At 40.0% G+C, this 19,233-nt stretch overlaps 1 protein-coding gene across 6 annotated transcripts in view; it reads left to right on the plus strand.

The window, feature by feature from the left end:
* caska (calcium/calmodulin-dependent serine protein kinase a) overlaps window positions 1-19,233 on the plus strand; it is a 126,693-nt gene that overhangs the window by 62,220 nt on the left and 45,240 nt on the right. The gene's annotated exons all lie outside the window — the stretch shown is intronic.

The following is a 19,233-nucleotide window of genomic DNA, read 5'->3' on the forward strand; positions in this document are numbered from 1 at the left end:
CGCTTGGAACCTCAGCAGAGTAGGTACTAAAAAAGTACCAGGTACCAGGTACTATCCCTAGTGGAAACACAAAAAAACCTGAGTCGAGCCAAGTCGAGTCGTGGTAGAACTGTATAGTGGAAAAGCGCCATTAGTGTCACTTATCCTCTCCTTGCTGCTCTTGGAGAAATTATCCAACTGAATGACTTGAAGTAAAATACTTTATTTCTAACTATTTGATCGAATCATCATTCAACCTGAACATCAGTTTAATGTTGCATTGCAAGTAGATAGAGGTACTCATATTTTACAGCAAAGGAAACACTGATGTATTTATTTATTGTAAGATCATGTCAGGCTGCATACTGATGCCCAGCGCGGCTTATTTTAGAGGAAGACATGTGAGGCGTTAAATCTGCAGCCTGAAAGCGGAACATGTGCATCAAACTTGCAAAAAAAATTTATTTTTAAAAGATTTGTGTGAGTTTGACTTTTCTGACTTTCGCACATACAGTATCAGTATTTATGCTGACTTTTGTTTAGTATGGAAATACTAAACATTTGGATATTTGACTAACCACTGACAAAATGACTCCCATCTTATTGCCTGTATCTGCTTTTGTCTTCTTAAAGGTTCAGTTTTTCGGTTTTTCTGTCTTTATATTATAAATTACATATATGCATGTACACAATCAAATAAAACTGGACCACAGGAAGACAACAGTCAGATGAAACTCATTCAGATGCCACAAATGTTGCCTATAATTAAAAAAGAGAGCTGAAGAGAACGACAGTAGCCCAGCAACAGATGCTGTCACGTGTGAACTAGCATGCTAACTAACATATGGTACAATCTGCGTGTCTGTTTAACATGACTTCATTATACTTATCAGTCTGTCACTGTAAGTGTTAACTAAAATGAGGATGTGCACTATCTGTACGCTCATAAACTGGAGCAAAATCAGCAAAAGTCTCTTCCATCCAAAAGGGGAAGACACAGTTTTCTCCCGGGAGATTACCTCTACCATTAGTCTCCTCTGTGTCGCTAAGCCGCCATGGTAACAGTGATTAAGTAATGACTTACACCTGCTCAGGGAAAGGTGTAAATTGTAATACATTTTATTAGTCAGTGTTGTAACTAACTTATCTTACATTGAGCTTATGCAACAGCCTGCAGCTTGAGAAAATGTGAAAATGAGGTAGTGATACTCAGTATATACATGGCAGATCTGGTTAGGTTTGGTCAGTAGAGCTTAGTTTCTATTACGTGTTAGTCTTAACAGTTTGATAAAAGACGTGCACACCCTCTGCACTGTTGTGAATTTCTTAATGAACAGGTGGGCGTCGGAAAAAAACACTGCAGGACAAACAGTGTCTGGAGAACATTTTATTGATGGACTGATAAACAGCCCCGCGTCTCCCGAGAGAGCTGGAAACAATGATCTTTTGTCTCTGAGAACATTTTGCCTGAACAATCAAAAACAATAATCAGTCACCGTGGACAGCCACTGGAACTAATGCCATCTCTGGGGAGACTCTCTCCTATCTCACACAAACAAAATGAATGCAAGAATGCACACAGACAAACTCTCTCATACATACTTGCCCCCAAAAAACTGAGGTTTAAGTAACGCTCTGTGATAAGGGCCGTATCATCTGTAATGAAGCTGAACGACTGGGGAAAACCATGTGAATAACATTTGCTATCATTCAGTAAGGAATTGGTTACAGCAAATGAGCGAAAAATGCCTTCAATTAAGCTACAACAGGTTACATTAATTTGGGTAAGCAAGTGTGACTTTGTTCATTGTCGCATTAGTCTGCCCTTCCTGTCAAGACACAGCAAAGGGGTATTGAACGTTTTTAGAACTGTATAACAAACATGGAACATGTAAAAGGCAGTAAAGAGTCTCACGTGAGCAATAAAGTGTTTCCTAATAAGTTTTTATTTTTCAAGGGAGCGCTATTCCACAGAGGCACATGTCTCCCCACTCAACTTTACATTTCTACTTTCACTTGAGTGTTGGGTCTGGATGCAGCCTGGCATGAAGCTCTGGCGATACTAAGGCTGAAAACATTGTTAGCTCCTCTACAGTGACTTGTGGAAACTGATTTTAAGTTGTTTTTGATAGACAGTGTAAAATATATAATATTTTACTCAAAATATGCTAGAATTGATCATTAAAGAAAGGCAGTAAAAGACAGTGCTCTTGATATAATAACTGATATTTGGTTGGGATGTAAATATATTAGTTATCATTTTCAGGTGTGTATCCATGAATCTAAATCAAATTTTAAGAAAGTTTTCAAGGGATAATCCATTATTAGTACAGAAACTAACATATACAACTTGTTATTCTAAAATGTCACAACATCAACAACACTAAATTCATATAGATGCAGAAAATATAAGTCCTCACGTAGAAGTTTCCCTCACTTTTAACACCAAATTGTTTGTTATAGTTTATATAACAGGCAGCAAAAGGCTCAAACATCCGCCCACAGTTCAGCACATTATTACTCTTCTTTCCTCCACCTCCTCACTCAGAGTGAATTCTTTTTTCCTGGCTCTGTTACTTTAGGTGTGCGGTGTTGTATTTTCCCTCCGGCCTGTGTTGGTGTGTGGCGGATGAAGGGGGAGACGCACTGGAAGGTGTCTGATTCTTTCATCTGTCTGCTTCAGTCTGAAACGCTCGAGGCCCCTCAGGAGCTGCACATCTGCAGGGGCCACACTTCACAGAGCATTGTCTTTCCTGAAAACTCTCCCAATACGGGCTCACACACCTTCTGCACAAACAACAGTGTGTGTACTCCCTGCTCAATAATTAATACGCAATTACTGAACAAGGTTTATGACACATGGATATCAAATATTTATCGCCTGAGATTGCACATGAGGGGTGCTCTACAAACATTTCCATGTACCCTTGAAAAATGACATCATGTCACATTGGAAGTCTTTTAAGATACTTTCTTTTTGACATGGTGAGTGATAGAAGAGCAGGGTATTCCGATACAGTTACTAGTTACCTGTAAAAAAAAATGTATTCAGTAACGTAATCTAAGTACCACAAATATTAAAGAAATGTAACTTGATCGCTTTCCGTTACTTTAGGATTACTGCAGTACCAAATATGCAATAATAACGACATAAGGCATACATTTGGTGCAAAGTTGAATCTTCAAATCAATTTCAGCTACTTAAACTTTAAAAATGTCCTGACAGCTCTGATGGAGCTCAGGGTTCATCTATAAGTTCTGCTTTATTATAAACAATCCCACTGTATAAACCTGAGTCTGTGTAGATGTGCAGCAGAACACGGAGCATTGAATGCAGTTAGATCCGTATCGATCCGGTATTTATGAAGTTACCACTGCTGTACTGCATGCATAAATGCGGGCAGCCTGTTCAGTTTGGAGATTCACTTATCATTTCAGCTGCTGTATGATGCTGCAGCCAGCTGTGACATACAGTACAGCCAGCTGTGTGTCGCTCTCAGCTGCAGATAAGCGCAAAGTCTTTTGTGGGTAGAGATAAAACGGAGCAGATAGCGGGTGGAAATACTGCGCAATTCACGGTGTTGTAATATTCTCAAGAATCCTCTGATGAAGCTCTGTCTGGCACGCTGTCCGTGTGAAGTTCACAAACAGTCATATCGGAGGAGAAGAGAGCGCTACAAGCTGTCGTAGACTCAGGCTCTCTTTTAACTTATTTGTAAGAGTCTTTGGGACTGCCACAGTGTGTAACAAACGTCCCTGCCAGTATGCAAGTTCAATGTATGTGTGACGTGTGAAGCCCGCTGTGCGCCCCTGCACACATCTACTCAGACCATTATGGATCAGGGGGTTAATTGCCCTCTCATTTCTGCTCTGATTTGTTTGGGATTTTTACAGTGCATTATAGTATATCGTTGTGTATTGTAAAATGTGTTTTAGAATTGTAATCCTGCTAAATAATCCCCATTTTTACTTTATGTGCCTGTAATCTGATTACTTTTATTCCGTAACAAACGGAATAATTACCTTTTTTTTGTATCCTAATTACGTAACACTGTTACATATATTCCGTTACTCCCCAAGTCTGTAGATAAGTGATGTGCAACAAAAGTCCCCAAACATCAAATATCAGTCTTCTTTCAGGAGAAAAGTGTTCGGGCTAAAAAGCACTTTCAAAAAGCGAATTTGCAGTCGCAGCAGCCACATTTCCATCCAACTGTCCGACCTTCTGGATACCGCTTCCAGTAACTGACCAAAACTGTTGTTGTGTTTCAGGGTTTTTCCTCTTGCACCTTAAAAGTTTGAGGGTTTGATGGCGGAAGGTCTTGTCTAACAGGAAGTACATCACAGGGTCAGTTGAACCTCTCAGTGCGGCCAGAAGCAACAAGCAGTTCTTCACCTAGAGGAAGAGGAGAAGAAAACAATTGTCTTCTTTGTTATATTTAGTTATGATAAACTAGTCTGGATAAAACTATAGATAAAGATGTAGCAACATTTTAACTGTCATTTGTCTACTCTACTTTGTCTACTCTGGCTTGACTTAAGAAGGTGAAATGTTGTCACCTCGATGAAAGTGGAGAGTGGATGGCACTGTTCGCTGATGCTGGAGTCAGGTGAATGTGTCAGCTGATCATGAGCCAGAGAAATGAAGATGGGTCTGAAGATGTGATACGGCAGCAGGCACACTGAAAAAACAACCTGGGTGGAGTTGTAAAAAGCATCGTTATGGAAACCAAAGTGAAGTACAGATGATTAGTTTTGTTAGTTTTATGATTTGAATTTATAATTGACTCAAGACTTGAAATATTAGTTCTGTTTGCAAATGCATCAAACTAACTTCAGATTTGACAAAATAATGTTATAAAGTATAAGTCATAGCCACCTGGATGACCACAATGTTTCGGAGCACCCTACCCAGCAGGCTCTGGGAGGTGGTGACTGTTGTGTTGCTGCGGGAGCGCCTGATATGTCTCAACACAATCATGTAGGACAGCAGCACCAGCAGGTAACACACAAAGAAGAAAGTTGTGACAGCCACAGCGAAACCTGCAGACAGACCGCCACCTATTTCCACCGCAGGGTTGTAACACACCTCCACACGTCCTTCTGCCTCAGCTTCTCCATCCTGTGCCACAGCACTGCCTCTCATAGCTTCATTCACTGAGTAGTAAACTGACACTGGCACAATGAAGCCTAAAGCCATCAACCACACTGTGGCACAAACCCTGCTGGCAAAGGAGTCCTTCGTGAGACGGGTGAAGAAACCGTGTGGCAGCAGGGTTGTGCAGGAGCTTTGCCTGGAAGCGTGGGTGTGCTGGATCAGGGCTGCAAAGCGACTGAGGGCCACCCACATGAGGATTATGAGACTTATGTAGATATTAATTTGAAGCACCGGGGTGATGCCGTGCAGGACTAGTTGACACAGGATGTTTCTCAGCGTCCATACTGAGCCCCAGGCATAGTAGGCTGCGAGGAAGGGCGCGGTGAGGGACAGGATCAGGTTGGAGACACTCAGGTGGGTCAGATAAATGTGGGTGGGGGATATGGTGGATATGCTCCGCAGAAAGACCCACAATGAGAGTGCATTGCCCGGTAGAGCGGTGAGGAAGAGGAGTGCATAAGCGAAAGGAAGAAAGACGTGTGTGGCAGATGTGGTGCAGAGGTAGCGAACAGAGGAGGGGTGAGACAGTGGGGCAGAAGACCAGAGGGCAGCGTTGTCTGGTGAAGACGTGTGAGTTGTAAACTCCATCTGATCTGTAAGAGGGCAAGAGCGGGTGGGAAAGGAATGAGTGAACGGTTAGAGAGAGATCTTCAGTTTTAGTCTGAGCCACAGTGTTCCTGTGGAAAGTTCTACAAAGTCCTTGCTTGATATCAATAACTATGTCAACATAAAAGAGGTATTTTTGGTGGATTATTTGTTTTGTTTGTGGGTGGGTGTGAGTTTTGAACAAATCTTTCTGGTAACACTTTACTTGAAGGTATCGTCATAAGAGTGACATGACACTGTCATAACTGTTACATGACACAGTCATGAATGCTTCATAAACGTTTATGACTGTAGTCATTACGTGTCATTCGTTTTTTGTAATGACATTGTTTCCATTTTGTGAATTTCAATTAAAAGAACAGTCATATATTTCCTCATTGAAGTTTTCTTAAAAATATAGTTAAAATATCGTCTCGTCTCGATCTCGTGAACCCAATATCGTGTCGTGTCTCGTCTCGTCTCGTCTCGTGAGCTGAGTGTATCGTCACACCCCTAGTAATAGATGATATATGTACCGGTTGAACACTTTAGTTTCAAAATTTCCATATAATATTGCCTGAAATAAATATGTATTTTACGCTGCATATAGTGATGAGATTAAACTAGGAACATCAGAAATGTAGAATTTAGTATTTCTACCTCAGTTTGAGTTTTTACAAATGTTCAAATACAATTTTTTTTATTTTAATAATATTAATAAAAATTTAACAAAAAGCAAAAAAGGCAAAATCTCAGACTCCTGATCATATGTCAACATGTCCTTGAATATCTCCTCAAATCTCTCCCTATTCATGCTTATGTATGTATGTATGTATGTATGTATGTATATCTATATGTCTGTGTGTGTGTGTGTGTGTGTGTATATATATATGTATATATATATATGTGTGTGTGTGTGTGTGTGTGTGTATATATATATACACACACACACACACACACAAACATATATATATGTGTGTGTATATACATACATATATATATATAGAGAGAGAGATACAAAAAAATACAACTGTCTCTAGACATCTACCAAATCTATGTAATGTAGAATAATATTTTAAGTATTATAGTTTTAACAGCTAGTTTTCATCAAAGCCAATGTTACAGATTACATTACATTAGACACAATAAAAGGTGCTTATTTGATATTTCCAAGTAAAAAGACAATAGATTTACATACCACTTACAGTAGCGCTGAAAACCGCACATGAAATTAACAGCAGCAACACTCAAAGTGAAAAATTCACATCCGAAGGTAAGATCAGCAGTGTCAGTGTGAAGCTTTGCTGTATCTTCCTGTTTATTATGGTACATGTCTTTATACAGAGGTTACAAAAGCCAGACCTATTGTTTGTGGGTGTGGTCTTCTAGGTTGAATCAGATTTTTTTTTTTTTTGGTTTGTTTTGCAAATATAATGCATATTTATTAATGTATTCAGATGTTATTCAGTGATTCTTCCCAGCTTGACTCATTTTTTACTCGTTTATTTCTTCACATTTAGCATTTAGAGTTTCCATCTTTCTCTGTCTAGTTTAAGACCATTTTCTCCATTTTAGTCTCTATGCATCATAGCCAAAGTCTACGCAGAAATGATATCTAGTGAACAAGTTGCTGATGAGCTGAATGTTCATAACACTGTCTGTATTTTCTCTGCCTTGAGGTGGTGCTGCTGTTCAAGTTATAGTTAAACAGCAAAGAGTTGGGCGTGTTGTTAAAGGCTTACATTTCTCTCTTCCTATCATACTATGGAATCTGTATTCACTGACACACGACTATTTAAATCCTCATTATTAAAACCAAAAAAAACCTCTGACTCAGCACACTGTTACAGGCTTTGAAAACAAGTAAAAGACATCACAATGTTAAGTCCGGAGATGCAGACTTCAGTAGGAAAGCATGAATTTTACACTTCACAAACAGTTGTGAATTTTGCATAGAGTGGCATTTTAGCAGTAAAGCCTGGCACTTTCATCTCTGTGAAAGGTCCTCTGGGTTCTCTGTAAGCTTGTGATCACTATCGTAACTTGTAGTCAAAGAACAGGCTTTGTAATAGTCTGCAAAGTTGTCATCTTCTTTAGTTTAGTTTAGACTGAATGGCTTGCATTGTTTGCTAAGTGAATTATGGCATACTCATTGTCTGTAGGTTTTAAACATGGGCCCTTTGTTTGTTTGTTTTATTTCAGCAGTACTTTATCACAGATTTAAATAACAGCCAAAATTAAGTTTAGAAAAAGAGACAGAACACCATCAGAAATCTGATGTTGGGTAATTCATTCAGTCACAGGTCAATCTCTAAATGCTTTGCTCACATATGCTGAGGACAGTCTACCAGGTTTCATGAGTAAAACCAGGAGGAAACAATTAGAGAGTTTAAAAAAACACCCTGCAATGTAGAACCAATCCAAAGTCTTCAGGGTGGCCCTTCATATTGGGGCAGTGATATGCAGTTGTTTGCCTGTCCTTTGTCAGTCCTCCCAGTCTTTCCATCCAGCTCAACACTGGAGCTGCTTCCACTGACTCCAGCAAAATCTCGCAAACAAAACATATTGCTCACCAAGCGCAGCACCTCTTTCCTCACTGAAGAGGACAACAGGAAGTACATTACAGGATCCAGGCAGCTGTTGAGGGCAGAAAACAGCAAAACCACCTCATTGGCTTTGTCAGCCACATCTCTCCATAAACACGAAGTCTGTGATCTGTGTTTTATGTAGAACACCCTGACCATGTGATAGGGGACAAAACAGACGGTGAAAAGAAAAAGGATGAAAAAGGACTTCCGGGCAGTTCGACTGTAGCGCAGAGCATTGGGCAGGTCTGGTTTCTCTTGGGATGTTCTCTGAAGCTTGAGTGCGATCATTCCATAGGACACCACCAGAGAGATGAATACAAGCCAAAAGACAACCAGCAAAAAGATGTTGACGTACGCTTTCCACTTTGCCTCAAGGAGTGACTTGTAGTGGAAACACCTGGAAACACCAAATAAGTTAAAATCAGCCCCTGCTGCTAATGTCATACATGCTGGGATTTTTGACTGAAACATAAAGACTATAAATAGGTAAGAAAGTTTGATTAAAGCTGTCACCAACCTGTCCGTTTGTGATTCTTTGACATCAGCATTACCGAAGTCAAGCAAATGGCCATAATCCAGATGAATGCACAGATGGCTTTACTCCACCTTGTAGTCCGCAGTCTGTGCTGCATCCTTGCTCCATGATGGATCTTCAGGTAGCGATCCACGCTGATCAGTCCTAGCAGGGTGATACTCATATACATGTTCATGTAAAAGAGGTTGCCCACTACTTTACAAAAGGTGGGACCCAAGTTCCAGACGTTGCCTTGGCTGTGATAGAGTATCCTGAATGGCAGACATACCACCAACAGCAGGTCTGCAAAAGCTACGTTTATGAGAAACACTCGAACAGAGTTCTTCTTCGAGTGAACACAGAAGAAAACCCACAGAGCCACCAGGTTTCCGACTAGTCCCAGGACAAAGATTGTAGAGTAGAGCACCGCCAACGGGCTCTGCAGTGCGTTAGGATTCCCACAAGAATCAAGGGTCACGGTCAGGTGTCTGAGTTGTTGAGAAAAGGGGTGATGGAAGGCACAGTCTGGAAGGCATTTGTGGTAGAGGTGCTTTTTGTCATGGTAGTGATCCTCAGCCCTGCCATAGGGAAGGAAAATGGGTGAAAAATGTTGGACTTAATTCTAGTATTGGTTCGGGAGTTTTTATCCTCTTGGGGCTCCAACTGTATGGCTTAGCCCTAATCGGCAGTAATCTAATAACATTTCCATATACCTTCTGAAAAATGACATCATTTAACATTGGAAGTCTGTTAAGATACTTTATTTTTGATATGGTGAGAGATAGAAGAGTGATGTGAGACAAAAGTCCCCAAACATCAGTTTTCATTCAGGAGAAAAGTGTTCGGGCTACAAAGCATTTTCAGTACGGGAATTTGCAGTCGCAGTAGCCACATTTCCATCCAACTGTCCGACCTTCTGGATACCGCTTCCAGTAACTGACCAAAACTGTTGTTGTGTTTCAGGGTTTTTCCTCTTGCACCTTAAAAGTTTGAGGGTTTGATGGCGGAAGGTCTTGTCTAACAGGAAGTACATCACAGGGTCAGTTGAACCTCTCAGTGCGGCCAGAAGCAACAAGCAGTTCTTCACCTAGAGGAAGAGGAGAAGAAAACAATTGTCTTCTTTGTTATATTTAGTTATGATAAACTACTCTAGATAAAACTATAAAAAAAGATGTAGCAACATTTTAACTGTTATTTGTCTACTTTGGCATATCCTTGACTTAAGAAGGTGAAATGTTGTCACCTCGATGAAAGTGGAGAGTGGATGGCACTGTTCGCTGATGCTGGAGTCAGGTGAATGTGTCAGCTGATCATGAGCCAGAGAAATGAAGATGGGTCTGAAGATGTGATACGGCAGCAGGCACACTGAAAAAACAACCTGGGTGGAGTTGTAAAAAGCATCGTTATGGAAACCAAAGTGAAGTACAGATGATATTAGTTTAGTTAGTTTTATGATTTGAATTTATAATTGACTCAAGACTTGAAATATTAGTTCTGTTTGCAAATGCATCAAACTAACTTCAGATTTGACAAAATAATGTTATAAAGTATAAGTCATAGCCACCTGGATGACCACAATGTTTCGGAGCACCCTACCCAGCAGGCTTTTGGAGGTGGTGACTGTTGTGTTGCGGTGGGAGTGACTGATATGTCTCAACACAATCATGTAGGACAGCAGCACCAGCAGGTAACACACAAAGAAGAAAGTTGTGACAGCCACAGTGAAAACTGCAGACAGACCGCCACCTATTTCCACCGCAGGGTTGTAACACACCTCCAGACGTCCTTCTGCCTCAGTTTCTCCATCCTGTGCCACAGCACTGCCTCTCATAGCTTCATTCACTGAGTAGTAAACTGTCACTGGCACAATGAAGCCTGACACCATCAACCACACTGCGGCACAAACCCTGCTGGCAAAGGAGTCCTTCGTGAGACGGGTGAAGAAACCGTGTGGCAGCAGGGTTGTGCAGGTGCTCGGACTGGAAGCGTGGGTGTGCTGGATCAGGGCTGCAAAGCGACTGAGGGCCACCCACATGAGGATTATGAGACTTATGTAGATATTAATTTGAAGCACCGGGGTGATGCCGTGCAGGACTAGTTGACACAGGATGTTTCTCAGCGTCCATACTGAGCCCCAGGCATAGTAGGCTGCGAGGAAGGGCGCGGTGAGGGACAGGATCAGGTTGGAGACACTCAGGTGGGTCAGATAAATGTGGGTGGGGGATATGGTGGAGATGCACCGCAGAAAGACCCACAATGACAGTGCATTGCCCGGTAGAGCGGTGAGGAAGAGGAGTGCATAAGCGAAAGGAAGAAAGACGTGTGTGGTAGATGTGGTGCAGAGGTAGCGAACAGAGGAGGGGTGAGACAGTGGGGCAGAAGACCAGAGGGTAGCATTGTCTGGTGAAGACGTGTGAGTTGTAAACTCCATCTGATCTGTAAGAGGGCAAGAGCGGGTGGGAAAGGAATGAGTGAACGGTTAGAGAGAGATCTTCAGTTTTAGTGTGAGCCACAGTGTTCCTGTGGAAAGTTGTTGCTTGATATCAATAACTATGTCAACATTTCCTGTTGTAGTTTAAAAGAGGTATTTTTGGTGGATTATTTGTTTTGTTTGTGGGTGGGTGTGAGTTTTGAACAAATCTTTGTAATCCTTTGTAATAGATAAATTCTCCTTTTTTACGCTGCACAGTGATGAGAAGAAACTAGAAACTTCAGATATTTAGAAATTAGTATTTTTACCTCTGTTTGAGTTTTTTTACACATTTTTACTGATTTAAAAAAAAAAAAAGAAAAATTAGTTTCATAATATTGATTAAAATTTAACAAAAAGCAAAAAAGGCTAAATCAGACTCCTCCTAATCATATGTCAATGTCACCTTGAGTATCTCCTCAAATCTCTTCCCTTTCATATGTATATAGAGATACAAAAAATACAACTGCCTCTAGACACACATCTACCAAATCTATGTAATGTAGAATAATATCTTAAGTATTTTAGTTTCAACAGCTATTTTTAATCAAAGCCAATGTTACAGATAAGATTACATTAGACACAATAAAAGGTGCTTATTTGATATTTCCAAGAAAGAAAATAAGGATTTACATACCACTTACAGGAGCGCTGAAAAACGCACACGAAATTAACAGCAGCAACACCTAAAGTGAAAAATTCACATGTGAAGGTAAGATCACCAGTGTCAGTGTGAAACTTCTGTAACTTCCTGCTTCTTATGGTACATTGGTTTATATAAAGGTTACAAGAGCCAGACCTCTTGTTTCTGGTTGTGCTGTTGCCACACTATTTTGGTCCAGCTTCTGCATCATATATATGTGCTGCCTTCAAGGTTTGATCCGATACTTTTTTATTTTATTTTATTTTTTTGCAAGTATAATGCATATTTATTAATGTATTTAGATGTTATTCAGTGATTCTTCCCAGCTCGACCCATTTTTTACTCTTTTATTTCTTCGCATTTAGCTTTTAGAGTTTCCATCTTTCTCTGTCTAGTTTAAGACTCTCCATTTTAGTCTCTATGCTTCATAGCCAAAGTCTATGCAGAAATGATATCTAGTGAACAAGTTGCTGATGAGCTGAATGTTCATAACACTGTCTGTATTTTCTCTGCCTTGAGGTGGTGCTGCTGTTCAAGTTATAGTTAAACAGCAAAGAGTTGGGCGTGTTGTTAAAGGCTTACATTTCTCTCTTCCTATCATACTATGGAATCTGTATTCACTGACACACGACTATTTAAATCCTCATTATTAAAACCAAAAAAAACCTCTGACTCAGCACACTGTTACAGGCTTTGAAAACAAGTAAAAGACATCACAATGTTAAGTCCGGAGATGCAGACTTCAGTAGGAAAGCATGAATTTTACACTCCACAAACAGTTGTGACTTTTGCATAGAGTGGCATTTTAGCAGTAAAGCCTGGCACTTTCATCTCTGTGAAAGGTCCTCTGGGTTCTCTGTAAGCTTGTGATCACTATCGTAACTTGTAGTCAAAGAACAGGCTTTGTAATAGTCTGCAAAGTTGTCATCTTCTTTCCTTTAGTTTAGACTGAATGGCTTGCGTTGTTTGCTAAGTGAATTATGGCATACTCATTGTCTGTAGGTTTTAAACATGGGCCCTTTGTTTGTTTGTTTTATTTCAGCAGTACTTTATCATACATTTAAATAACATAGCCAAAATTAAGTTTAAAAAAAAGAGACAGAACACCATCAGAAATCTGATGTTGGGTAATTCATACAGTCATAGGTCAATCTCTAAATGCTTCGCTAACGTAGGCTGAGGGCAGTCTTTTCATTAGTAAAACTGGGAGGAAACAATTAGAGTTTTTAAAAAAAAAACACCCTGCAATGTAGAACCAATCCAAAGTCTTGAGGATGGCCCTTCATATTGGGGCGGTGACATGCAGTTCACCACAGAGGAGACCATCATTTCCTGTAAGGCATGTCCTTGACAAAATGTAAGAGGCTTGTGTTTCTAGTTCTCACCACTGTTCAAACAACTACATTACACTTAGAAATCCCCAGACTTTGTTAGGCAAAGATCTCTAATTATCTGGTATTGTCAGACTAAATGATCCAGGTTTTATAATTCTGGTTGCTACTTCATCTGTTATCCAGCTATCACTGTTGTTGGACCTGATGAATACAGTAAGATCTGTTGCTTGACCACACACAACATCCTTGTTCGGGGTTTCTTGTCCTGAAACGATTATTTGATTAATATATTAGTCAATTGACAGAAAAAATTAATAGTTTTGATAATACATTAACAGATTAAGCTCTGGATAACTGAGACGAACATTTTTATCCAGACAATGTTCCCTTTAGGATACATAAAACTTAATCACTTTGATGATTTCTTAACTGTTCATCTGTTGCTATCAGTTCCAAATTTAAATGTTAGTTTATGACCAAATACCTTCAAAAGTAATGACATTCCCACCAATGTCCTTTGTTGCTATACTTTGTCTTCAGTGCTAATTAGAAAATGCCAGCATGCTAGCAGTATCAACATTATACCTGCTAAACATTTCATTTTAAACATGAATTGATTCATTTAAAAAAACATGAATTGATAATGAAAGTAATTGTTATTTTTTTGTTGTTCAATACGGTAATACAGAACGTATCCACTTCTGAAGATACAAACAACTCATTTTATTTTTACCACTTTATTGTTCACACATGCTGGCTTGTAAATGGATAGTTAATGTGAGCACAACACTGTATTATTATGTTGTGTGTTTTTGAAAGGACATCACACTAATACCCATTCATCTGAGGCTGGGAGAATGTGAGAATGTGTAGTCCTACAGTTCAGAAATGCTGTATCAAGAGTCTACCAGAGATTTCTGTATGTATCTTTTCCAGTTGTTGAGATCTCAAGCAGACTTGGATCATGCTTTTTTCACCACTGCATGACCACTGATGCCTTTGTGGCAACAGCCTACATCCAGTCCTACTACTGTTTCAACCTGTACTATAGGCTGCAGGTTGCTGCTGTCCACCTGCTCTAATGTCAGCATATAGCTACACAGAGTGGCTTGTGTTTCAAAATGGAGGTAATGGTTAGCGATATGACACAATTAGTATAGCAGGTATTATCAAAATGACACAATTAGCATAAAAGTTTAGCTAATATAAACATTGTTTACTGGCCCAGACTGGATGATTAAACTTTGAAACAGATACTGCTGTAAAAAGTTTTACTGCTGGTGCATCGTGGCGGGCAGATTTTCAGCTATTATGATGTCATTGTCGAATAGTCAGAAGATAGTAAAAATAGGCGTCAGTGGCGGCTTTCATGTTAATGCTGGAGATGCTGGGGATAACTGCTCGGTCCTGCTATTGCTGAGTTAGGCAGGATTCTTGTTCTGTCTTGTCATTCAAATTGCTGGTGCCGCTGACATTTACCTGTCCTTTGCGAGTCCTCCCAGTCTTTCCATCCAGCTCAACACTGGAGCTGCTTCCACTGACTCCAGCAAAATCTCGCAAACAAAACATATTGCTCACCAAGCGCAGCACCTCTTTCCTCACTGAAGAGGACAACAGAAAGTACATTACAGGATCCAGGCAGCTGTTGAGGGCAGAAAACAGCAAAACCACCTCATTGGCTTTGTCAGCCACATCTCTCAATAAACACGAAGTGTGTGTGATCTGTGTTTTTATGTAGAACACCCTGACCATGTGATAGGGGACAAAACAGACGGTGAAAAGAAAGAGGATGAAAAAGGACTTCCGGGCAGTTCGACTGTAGCGCAGAGCATTGGGCAGGTCTGGTTTCTCTTGGGATGTTCTCTGAAGCTTGAGTGCGATCATTCCATAGGACACCACCAGAGAGATGAATACAAGCCAAAAGACAACCAGCAAAAAGATGTTGACGTACGCTTTCCACTTTGCCTCAAGGAGTGACTTGTAGTGGAAACACCTGGAAACACCAAATAAGTTAAAATCAGCCCCTGCTGCTAATGTCATACATGCTGGGATTTTTGACTGAAACATAAAGACTATAAATAGGTAAGAAAGTTTGATTAAAGCTGTCACCAACCTGTCCGTTTGTGAGTGATTCTTTGACATCAGCATTACCGAAGTCAAGCCAATGGCCATAATCCAGATGAATGCACAGATGGCTTTACTCCACCTTGTAGTCCGCAGTCTGTGCTGCATCCTTGCTCCATGATGGATCTTCAGGTAGCGATCCACGCTGATCAATCCTAGCAGGGTGATACTTATATACATGTTCATGTAAAAGAGGTTGCCCACTACTTTACAAAAGGTGGGACCCATGTTCCAGACGTTGCCTTGGCTGTGATAGAGTATCCTGAATGGCAGACATACCACCAACAGCAGGTCTGCAAAAGCTACGTTTATGAGGAACACTCGAACAGAGTTCTTCTTCGAGTGAACACAGAAGAAAACCCACAGAGCCACCAGGTTTCCGACTAGTCCCAGGACAAAGATTATAGAGTAGAGCACTGCCAACGGGCTCTGCAGTGTGTTAGGATTCCCACAAGGCTCAGGGGTCGTGGTCAGGTTCATCCTGCTGGTGTCTGAGGTGTTGAGAAAAGGGGTGATGGAAGGCACAGTCTGGAAGGCATTTGTGGTAGAGATGCTTTTTGTCATGATAGTGATCTTCAACCCTGCCAAAGGGAAGGAAAATGGGTGAAATATGTTGGACTTAATTCTAGTATTGGTTCAGGAGTTTTTTTTATCCTCTTTGGAAAGTTTTGGACTCTCAGTGCAGGTCTGTGCGATGGTGGAGCTCCAACTGTATGGCTGAGCCCTAATCAGCAGTAATCCTTCCCTCAGTAATCACATATAACACCAGCTGACCACCATGCCACCAGACCTTGGAAAGCCCCAGAAGGAGAAAAAGTGATAACTCTTTGCAGGTCAACAGATCTTAACCCTGTAAGACCCAGATATAGAAAAAAATTAGCAAATTTTTTTTGACCTCATCATTTAGAAGTTAAAAAACTACAAAGATACAGGGAGTTTCAAATACTGCTATAGATGATGGCGTTTCAAATACCACATACAATTTAGTCATGTGTTTAATTATGGTCTAAGCTAAACTAAGTAGAAATTTAACAGAAAAGCACATTTAGAATTTAGTTACAATGAATCATCTAACACTTTATTAAATTTCTACTACAATTTTTTTCAATTTGTGAACATGTGAGAAGTGCAGTGTCCTTATGTAATGTGTAAGGAGCACAGGCTAGTTTGACTACCACTCTGGCCCAACGTTGTAGAATAAAAACATAGACATAACAAGCTCTAAGTCAAATTTGATGAATGTTTTCAAAAATAACTACATATGTACATGTTCTAGACATTGTAATAAACACACAAAAAAATATTTCAGGAATTTTTACTTGAGTATTGACAATTCCAGTTGTGCAAAAAAAGGAAATGAGCTCAACAGGAAGTTTACAGGTAAGAGTGAGTTCATGGCCAGATGACCGGACCTATAAACACTTCTTCTATCCAAAAGCATTGTGAGGACAAACAATAGGACCCATTAACTATGTAAATGTGGTCTTTAGAAAAACATTTGCAGACCTTTTATTTGAATTGTTAAAAGTGATGTTGTAATTCTGCTGGCTGCCCTCTCCCCACACTGGAAGAACTACACAGTTCCCATTGCATCAAAAAAGCGCAGAACATTTTAAAGGACTCTTCTCAACCTGAACACTCTGTTTGAGCTGTTGCCATCAGGCAGACGATTCAGATCAGTTAAAACAAGGACAAACAGATTCAAACACAGCTTTTATCCTACAGCGATTACTACACTCAATGCTGCTAATTAATTATTAATTAATACTGTTTACAACTGACTGTGAAATAGGGATGTGCAATAACAGGATGTAACCTTATGTGGGTATACTTGGGTTGTTTTTATGTCTCGTATTTATTGATTATCTTTTATTTATTTTTTATTTTTTATTTTTTTTATTTATGAATGAGCACTTTAAAAATGTTGTTGTACTGGTGACAATGACAATAAAGGATCTATTCTATTCTATTCTCAGACCAACTGCCCTCAGTCCAACCACACTCAGTCTGACGGTATCAAAAGATCAGTAACTGAAGTAGTAAAAGGCACAGGAGGTTGCTTTGCTCCAACCCTAATCACCACTCAGTTTAACAAACTAAAAGATGTTAATATGTCAAAGAGGAACTTGTCGTAGTACTCACCTAGTTATTAAAGTCCATAAAAAATTGTTGTTGTTCTGCTTTCTCTGTGTTTATGCCTCTGTGGAAGAAAAGTATAATCCCCCACAAACATACACACACTCTGTGCTGGGTAGAGGTGGCTCACTTGTGGTTTTTGCACTCCTTTCTATTCCGCTCAGGCTAGGTCACTCGGATCATATTCCTTCGAGCTGAATCTGTAGTAAAAACCAGACAGCTTTCTTGAATAAACACATGTAGTTCAAGATCCTTTCTCTCTGTTATTTTGGATTCAACCACCCATCTCTTCACTGACTAAATATTAGATGTTCAAATGTAAACCAATACTGCATAGAGTCTGCTTCTGTCTTTTGTTCCCTCTCTGTACATTATCTCTGCTGTTATGAGGCACTAACCCTCCCCAGTTGTGCTGTCTGTAGACTGAGAAATGCTGAAGTGCAGAATATGATGGTGTTGTGCAGAGAAAATTTCAAGCTGTGGTCAACCCCCTCTTTCTTTGTAACCACTATGCAGAACTTGAGCTGTGATAGAGAGAAAGATAGGGCTGGGCTCAGTACAGAGCTTTTGATTACACATATGAAGGCAAGCATGGGATTGCTCAATTCATACACACAATATGCTTTCCACTTTGGGTTGTAATTATAATACGGACGTATCTGCTGAGTGTAGCCAACTGTGAACAAAAAAAGGTTCCCAAAATACCACTGTATGTCCTCATAATAATTAAAGCGGTGCCTTCGGAGTAAAGCAAGGTCAGGTTCGAATTGCCACCCAAGAGACATGAGCTGCTGTCAGCCTCTCTAGTCAAATGTGTAGGCACAAGTCAGGGGAATCGTATACCTGCTTTTAACCATGACATCACATGACAACTTAGGTCAGAGTAGAGATATTAGTAACAGTCAATGATGTGCATACCATACAGAATCTGTTTAGACATGGAGGTAATTATTCAGCCTACGAAATACATTTTCCCTTAAATAAAAAGCCCCCCAAATAATATTCCATCATACCCATTCATTCATACTCTTGTCATTCAACCTCTTAATTTGTGTCTATATGAATGAAAAGGATAAGGTAGAAGACTTTGTTATGATGTTTGCGTCAAAATGTTGAAAGTTCATTTTCAAAAGCAGTTTTAGGCCAACTCCGAAAATTTTTATATTTAACAACATTGACAGCTCACTGTTGAGGATCATGTTATACATTCAAAATCTCCAGAGCAGCTACTGAGAGCGCCTTGACATGTTATATAAACACGTACATACACACATACAAGTGCATATACAACCATGTATGTATTTATGTAATATGCATGAGAGACTGCATGTAAACCACAAACGCTTTCTATGAAATGAGCTACAGGGGAGTCCAAAAAAGCTACTTTATCTGAAACTTGAACCAAAGCAGAGCAGTCACGGTTGACTTACTTGATCTTTGGAAAGTAAATATTGATCCATCCTTCAGGATAATGTGACACTGTTACTTTTTAACACCTTCTACTCTCACAAGCATGTCGGACATGATATAATTTGCAACTCGAAAATACTGAAGCACAACCTGTGATGTATATCACTTGTTCTTCCCCTGTGATCTTCTACACAGTTGGCTGTTTGTGTGTGACCGTGATGGGTGATGCTTTGGGTGTGTCTTGCACATGTGGTTTTGTTTGTTAATTAAAGGAGGGTGTCGCTCTTTAATT

The sequence above is a fragment of the Scomber scombrus genome, chromosome 13 (assembly GCF_963691925.1).
Source record: "Scomber scombrus chromosome 13, fScoSco1.1, whole genome shotgun sequence".
NCBI classification, from domain to species: domain Eukaryota; kingdom Metazoa; phylum Chordata; class Actinopteri; order Scombriformes; family Scombridae; genus Scomber; species Scomber scombrus.